The following is an 8488-nucleotide window of genomic DNA, read 5'->3' as shown; positions in this document are numbered from 1 at the left end:
ATAAATAAAAAATTAAAAAAAATAAATAAATAAAAAATAAAAGGCACAGAAAGGCAAAGATAAATATGCTGATGAATTAGAACATCATAAATCCACTGTGCCACCAAAAGAAAGTCATCTAGGGTTAGGAAGTAATGCTTGTATATAACTTGTAAAGAATTGAATTCTAAGTCTGGAGCTGACTATATAGTCAAAGGACATGCAAATAAGGCTCTCATTCCGCTGATTAAACCAGACCAGCCCTGAACCTGCAGCTGGGAGAGCAGCCCCAGTCCCAGGATCCCCAGGTGACACCATTCAGGGCTCACAACACAACACAGAAAAACCACCATGGAGTCTGTGCTTGGCTTGGTTTTCCTTCTCACTATTTTAAAAGGTAATTCATGGAGAACAGAGACCTTGAGTACATGAGTGGAGGTGAGTGAGAGAAACAGGGGATGTGGGACAGTTTCCTGACCAGGATGTCTTGTGTCTGCAGGTGTCCAGGGTGAGGTGCAGCTGGTGGAGTCTGGGGGAGACCTGGTGAAGCCTGGGGGGTCTCTGAGACTCTCCTGTGTGGCCTCTGGATTCACCTTCAGTAGCTACTACATGAGCTGGGTCCGCCAGGCTCCAGGGAAGGGGCTGCAGTGGGTCGGATACATTAACAGTGGTGGAAGTAGCACATACTACGCAGACGCTGTGAAGGGCCGATTCACCATCTCCAGAGACAATGCCAAGAACACGCTGTATCTGCAGATGAACAGCCTGAGAGCCGAGGACACAGCCGTGTATTACTGTGGGAAGGGACACAATGAGGGAATTTCAGTGTGAGCCCAGACACAAACCTCCCTGCAGAAGGGGATTAAGACCATTAGGGGGTGCACACTCCTCACCACTTCTGTCTTCAAGACCCAGGAGCAGGTGCGGCGGAGGTTCTGGGCAGGTTTCCTGTCATGGTCTGGGCTTCCTCTCCAAGGAGCAGTTTCCCCAGGGAGTCTCTCTGAACACTTGATTATGTGTTTAACTATTCAGTCTCTTTCTTAGATACTTAGCCATTCAACTATAGCACTTACACTTACTTGTACTTAACTTTTCCAGACCCAAAATATTAATCAATTACCAATAACTCCATTCAAGTCATCTGAACATTTTCATGTGTCCTAGTGGCACTCACTGTGGATCACAGGTCCCCAAGCTAACATGTTGTCTTCCACATCACAGTATAGAGGAATCTCCGATCAACAGAAGGGAATAGAGACATTCTACAAAAATGTTAATAACGGCCTCGGTGTGAGAGAAATTCTCAGCATGACATGGTAGGGAAGTGGACTCAGAGGTCACACACACACATGCACACAATCACAAGAGTATAATCCTTTATCACCTTCACGTTCATGTCTGATGAGAGCCAGGCAGGCCTCTCATCACATAAATGCTTGGATTGTGACAGGGAAGAACACTGGCTCAGGGTGTGTGTTGTGAGTCAGTGGTGGGGAAGGGGTCCTGCTCTATGAGGGGCTTGTGTGGAGTCAGTGTCCCAACTGCTTCAAAAGAGGGAAGTAGGGGAGAGGAGGGGCAAGATGGCTGAAGAGTAGGGTCCCAAAATCACATGTCCCCACCAAATTACCTAGATAACCTTCAAATCATCCTGAAAATCTACGAATTCCGCCTGAGAATTAAAGAGAGAACACCTGGAATGCAACAGTGAGAAGAGTTCGCGCTTATATCAAGGTAGGAAGATGGGAAAAAAGAAATAAAGAAACAAAGGCATCCAGGGGGGAGGAGCCCCACGAGGAGCCAGGCTAAGGCCGGGGTGAGTGTCCCCAGGACAGGAGAGCCCCGTCCTGGAGAAGAAGGAGCTGCACCGACCTTCCCGGGTGGAAAGGCGCCCGCAGGGAGTTAGAGCAGGACCCCAGGAGGGCGGGGATGCCCTCGGGCTCCCAGGGACACTAACAGACACCTGCGCACGCACAGGAGAGTGGGCCAAGCTCCCTAAGGGCTGCAGCGCACACGGCGGGACTTGGAGCAGCTCCGAGGGGCTCAGCCCGCGGCTCCACGGAGGCGGCTGCACGGCGGGGACCCCGAATCCAACAGCTCAGGCCCCGGAGCCCAGAGCGCCGGGACACAGCCCGGGATCGGACCTCCCTCCGGGACAGGCAGAGGCCGGGAGGGCCAAGGACAGCAGGGACGCTCCTGCCCCGAGCTGAACAGATCAGCGGCCCTGCCCCGGAGCCTCCAGGCCCTGCAGATGGAGTGCTTCAGAGTCCTGTGGGGGCTGAATCCAGGTTTCCAGAGCTGCCGCAGCCACTGGGATTGTTCTTCCTGGGGCCTCACGAGGTAAACAACCCCCACTGAGCCCTGCACCAGGCAGGGGCTGAGCAGCCCCCCCAAGTGCTAACACCTGAAAATCAGCACAACAGGCCCCTCCACCAGAAGACCAGCTAGATGGACAAGTTCCAGGGGAAGTCAAGGGGCTTAAAGTATACAGAATCAGAAGATACTCCCCCGTGTTTTGTTTTGTTTTGTTTTTAGCTTTTTGATTTTTTGCTTCCCCCACCCCTATTTTTCCTTTCTTTTTCTTTCTCTTTTTCTTCTCTTTTTTTCTTTTTTCTTCCTTTTTTCTTTTTTCTTTTTCTCTTTCCTTTCCTTCTTTCTCTCCTCTCTTTTTCTCCTTTTCCCAAGACAACTTGTTTTTGGCCATTGTTCACTGAGCAAAATGACTAGAAGGAAAACCTCACCTCAAAAGAAAGAATCAGAAAAAGTCCTCTCTCCCATACAGTTACAAAATCTGGATTACTATTCAATGTCAGAAAGCCCATTCAGAAGCACTATCATACAGCTACTGGTGGCTCTAGAAAAAAGCATAAAGGACTCAAGAGACTTCATGACTGCAAAATTTAGATCCAATCAGGCAGAAATTAAAAATCAATTGAATGAGATGCAATCCAAACCAGAAGTCCTAATGATGAGGGTTAACGAGGTGGAAGAATGAGTGAGTGACATAGAAGACAAGTTGATGGCAAAGAGGGAAACTGAGGAAAAAAGAGACAGACAATTAAAAGACCATGAGGTTAGATTAAGGGAAATAAACGACAGCCTGAGGAAGAAAAACCTACGTTTAATGATCCCGAGGGCGCCGAAAGGGACAGAGGGCCAGAATATGTATTTGAACAAATCATAGCTGAAAACTTTTATAATCTTGGAAGGGAAACAGGCATTCAGATCCAGGAAATAGAGAGATCCCCCCTAAAATCAATAAAAACCTTTCAAAACCTCGACATTTAATAGTGAAGCTTGCAAATACTAAAGATAAAGAGAAAATCCTTAAAGCAGCAAGAGACAAGAAATCCGTGACTTTTATGGGGAGGAGTATTAGGGTAACAGCAGACCTCTCCACAGAGACCTGGCAGGCCAAAAAGAGCTGGCAGGATATATTCAGGGTCCTAAATGAGAAGAACATGCAACCAAGAATACTTTATCCAGCAAGGCTCTCATTCAAAATGGAAGGAGAGATAAAGAGTTTCCAAGACAGGCAGGAACTGAAAGAATATGTGACCTCCAAACCAGCTCTGCAAGAAATTTTAAGGGGGACTCATAATTCCCTTCTTCTTTAAGAAGTTCAGTGGAACAATCCACAAAAACACAAAAACAAGGACTGAATAGATATCATGAAGACACTAAACTCATATCTCTCAATAGTAACTCTGAACGTGAATGGGCTTAATGACCCCATCAAAAGGTGCAGGGTTTCAGACTGGATAAAAGAGCAGGACCCATCTATTTGCTGTCTACAAGAGACTCATTTTAGACAGAAGGACACCTACAGCCTGAAAATAAAAGGTTGGAGAACCATTTACCATTCGAATGGTCCTCAAAAGAAAGCAGGGGTAGCCATTCTTATATCAGATAAACTAAATTTTACCCCGAAGACTGTAGTGAGAGATGAAGAGGGACACTATCTCATACTTAAAGGATCTATCCAACAAGAGGACTTAACAATCCTGAAAATATATGCCCCGAATGTGGGAGCTGCCAAATATTTAAACCAATTAATAACCAAAGTGAAGAAATACCTAGATAATAATACACTTATACTTGGTGACTTCAATATAGCACTTTCTACTCTCGATAGGTCTTCTAAGCACAACATCTCCAAAGAAACGAGAGCTTTAAATGATACACTGGACCAGATGGATTTCACAGATATCCACAGATATCTACAGAGCCGGGATCAAGTCCCACGTCAGGCTCTCTGCATAGAGCCTGCTTCTCCTTCTTCCTGTGTCTCTGCCTCCCTCTCTCTCTGTGTGTGTCTCTCATGAATGCATAAATAACATTTAAAAAAATAAAAGTAAAAAAGAATTGAGTGGGGGAGGGCCTCCTGTGAGGAAGTAGGCTAAAGCTAGGTGGAGAAAGCCTCCAGGACAGGAAAGCCCAGTCCTGGAGAAGCAGGAGCCTCAAAAATCTGCACCGGATTCATCCTGGACAGAAAGGCACTTAGCAGGGAACTTGGACAGAACCGCAGGAGGGGCCATGGAGTACCCAGGTTCCGGGGTCTAGGCTTCCTCCCCATACAGCAGTTTCCATAACGTGGCTAGAATGAGACCCCTCTCCAGACACTGTATCTGCCTGTACCTGGACCTCAGACCTCCCAGAATCCAGAGGTGTGCAATGAATATCTGTAGTTTAATCCACTCAGCCCATGTATCATGTTCCACCAGGAGGCACAGGCTAAGACATTAGTGACACATGAACCAAATCACTGATGATTGGGTTTTTCCTGCTGCATTTGTTGTGATAAGTCCCTGATAAATTCCTTCCATGGGGTCAAGCATGGATTTCTCACTTCCTCCTGTCCAGAGGATGAACCTGTGGACACTCCTAGGTCTCTGTGAACAAGACCCAGTGGACACACGGAGGGAGAGCCTTTACACAGGGAGCAGGGGTCTGGGAGATTGTGGAGCATTAGTTTAAGGATGATGTTTTATCAGTGGTTCCAGAGGATGGGGATGTGCTGACCCTGTGAGACCTGAATCTGAGCACCACCATCCAGATGCTGTTAGACTGATGGCTGTGAGGGTCAGGACAGCAGTTCCCTTCCTGCTTTCAGGATTCTTTCTTTGTCTGAGCATTTTTGTGAGTTTCAATATGAAATGCCTTGGAGAAGGTCAAATTTGTTGAATTTCATGAGAGTATCTGTGCTTCCTGGATGTTGATGTCTCTGTCCTTCCTGATTAGAGGGCTTTTCAGTAATTATTTCATCAAATAAACCTGCCACCATTTCTCACTCTTCATTTTCTGGGCCTCCTATCATAGGAATGTTATTGTTTCATAAGTCACTGTTCCCTATGTCTACATTTAGGAACACTTACTTTGTTTCCCTCTACTGTTCTGTCATTATTTTCCACCATGTTATCTTCCATTTCCCCAATATGCTGTTCTTTCATCCGTCCTCCTTTTTTCCTGCATTTGGGACAACATTTCTGTAATAGCATTTTTAATTTGGGGCCTACAAGGGTTTATTTATTTTATCTCTACAGTAAGGGACTCTCGACTGTCTTCAATGTTTGTTCAATCCAGTTATATCTTCAAAAACACTGTTTTAGATTCCTGCCTGCTTTATCACTTGAGCACCTTTAACCAGGCATATTCTCAAGTGAGTAGATTTCTATGATGAATTAATAGAACGAAATGAAATCTGAATGATTTTCCTCTTTGATGCTTATCCTACATTGTGGTAGCTTCAGGAAGTTGTCTTCCTCTCAGCCTCATACCCATCCCTACAGCTATATCTCCCCAACACAACACTCCACAACTCCTATGTTCCAGAACATGGTGATTTTCTACATGCAGACTAGCAGTTTTTGTTCTCTGAGTCCTCCAGTTGGTTTTTTATCAGCTCAGAATGACTCGATAAATATCCAGCTGTACTCAGGAATGAGGCAAGCCCAGGGTCCCATACCCATCTGCCATCTTAACTATTCCTCCCACATGCGATTGATAACAAAGAGGGTCTGAAGTAATAGAAGGATCAAATATGTATGACAGCTACAATCCTCATTTCGGTAACCAAACAAGAATAAAAACTATTAATTGACCTTCCTTCTTCATCTAATGATTACATATACTCTTTGATTTCAGCAACCCTTCAGCTTGTCACAACCCATTACCTGAGAGGGTGACCACACCTTCTTCCTGATGGGTCTCTGCTTGGTCTCTACTGTACAAAGTATTGCTACCTAGTTAGTGCTGTAACCCTGTCTTCAGAAGGAAATTTCACTCATCTATAAAACAAGCTGCTTTTGGGATGTGGAGATCATGATAGTCTACTGAGTTCCACCCTCAAGTGGTGCTTGAATAACTGCAGAACCATCTGTGAATGAGGCTCATACCATTTCTTCCCCTTTCAAATAATTGTAGGAATCTCACTATGAGCTCATATGTGCAGGATATGAGAGAGACTGCAGTGGAGCAGGACTGGGGCTCATGAGGATTTGGAAGATCCTCAGTTCTCACATCGGATATGTGAGAACCAGGTTACCACATGTGATGTGATAAGCACAGGGTGTTACACTATATGCTGGCAAATTGAATTTAAATTAAGAAAAAATATGGTAAAAAAAAAATTCCATCAGCCACTGCACATACTGCACGGACAACAACAGATTATTCCTTGTTTTAAATTGTCTTTTGCACTAATTTTTGATCACTTATTTCAGCCAACCTTAAAACTTCTTTTCTCTTTAGATACTTTTCATTTAAAAATAAAAATTAGTGGGCAGCCCAGGTGGCTCAGCGGTTTAGCGCCACCTTCAGCCCAGGGCCTGATGCTGGGGACGCAGGATGGAGTCCCATGTCGGGCTCTCTGCATGGAGCCTGCTTCTCCCTCTGCCTGTGTCTCTGCCTCTCTCTCTCCTCTCTGTGTTTCTCATGAATAAATAAATAAACTCTTTTTAAAAAATAAATATTAGTGAAAGGGAATAAAAGGAAAGGAGAGAAAATGAGTGAAAATATCAGTGAGGGTGACAAAACATGAGAGACACCGAACTGTGGGAAATGAACAAGGAGTAATGGAAGGGGAGGTGGGCGGGGGTTTGAGGTGACTGGGTGATGGGCACTGAGGGGGGCACTTGGCGGGATGAGCACAGGGTGTTATGCTATATGTTGGCAAATTGAACTCCAATAAAAAATTAAAAAAAAAATAAAAGCAGCCTTCCATCTGCAAAAATAAAAAAATAAATAAAAATATAAAAAGGAATATACTTTTAACTTCTCTAAGATAGTGTTAATTTTTTTTTAGACTTGTGTTGTCTTATTACTTTTCTGTTACCGGATATGAATTAAGTCCTTTTAGGGTCGATCATTTTAGCCTTTGGCTGTGATCTGGCCCTCCTAATTCCAACCTTTGAATATGTGGAACACCTGTTTACAATGCAAAGAATAAATTCCTGCTTTAAAATTAAAAACAAAAAAAGATTTTTGTGATAAATGCCTTGTGCATTATATCTTGAACCTCTAACTTGCACTCTGCCCTTTTATCTCACAATATCATAATCTTATATCCCTCTTTCCCCTGATCCAGCACTCCTATGGACTCAAGAGCTGATTTAATGTAGAAAGTCCATGGATTATGATACAATCAATATATGATTTTGCAGGAAGTAATGGTTGTTGCCTGAGTACTGTGCACATAATCTCCAGCAATAAGTGCCATAGGGAGGACAACTCTTGTCTCCAGTGACACTCGGGATCATGCAAGACATCAGAGGAGCTCGAAAGTGATAAGAATGGCAGGAATATTATTAGCACTGCTCTCTACCCACATGCAGTGAATGCTGATGCCAGTTGGAGGGTGTGGACTTCTGGCAGTCTTCCTGATGCACACGATCCATTCAGAGATGGAAACTCTTGTAACTTGACATATACAAGGAGCTCTCTGCTCATCCTGCAGGGTTATGGGGATCTATCTGGGAAAACCAAATACTTATTTGATCAGAAATTTTCCCTGAAAATTAATTCTTCCATCTTGACAGTTTCTCTATACCTCTACTTTCTTCCCTCTGTTAGAAAAGCCAGTTATGTTTTCTACTCCAGAAAGAACAGTTTTATGAGGAAGAGATTACTTAGTGTACAGGGTATGGAGCTTCAGAGAGTGTCTCTAGTGTGTGCTGTGTGCACTGTGCCATTCTGTTGTGGTGTCTCTTTCCTTCGTGTCAGGCATCTATACAGGTTCTCCCAGACTTCAGTGGGCAGTGTGTGGTCCGTGGCCAGAATATGGTGAGTTTTAATTGGGTGTGCTCTGCTCTGCTTGTTAAATGGGACCTGATACCACCTCCACTAGAAATTAGGCCCTGCAGAATTCTGTGGCAGGAGATGTGGGTGGGCAGGAGTGTAGCTGCTCTGGGAAACTGTATGGTGGAATTTCAAATAGGTAAAAGTATACCTACCCTGTGATCCAGCAAGAACACTACTGGGTATTTACCCTAAGAATACAAAAGTACTGAGATGC

General features: G+C 44.4%; 1 pseudogene; it reads left to right on the top strand.

Annotated features, from left to right (window-relative positions):
* The first annotated feature begins 215 nt into the window (after nucleotides 1-215).
* On the top strand, nucleotides 216-991 carry LOC125755513 (immunoglobulin heavy variable 3-23-like; annotated as a pseudogene).
* Nucleotides 992-8488: the final 7497 nt, after the last annotated feature.

Source organism: Canis lupus, chromosome 8, assembly GCF_003254725.2.
Source record: "Canis lupus dingo isolate Sandy chromosome 8, ASM325472v2, whole genome shotgun sequence".
NCBI classification, from domain to species: domain Eukaryota; kingdom Metazoa; phylum Chordata; class Mammalia; order Carnivora; family Canidae; genus Canis; species Canis lupus.
This window is presented reverse-complemented; position numbering and strand designations above follow the sequence as displayed.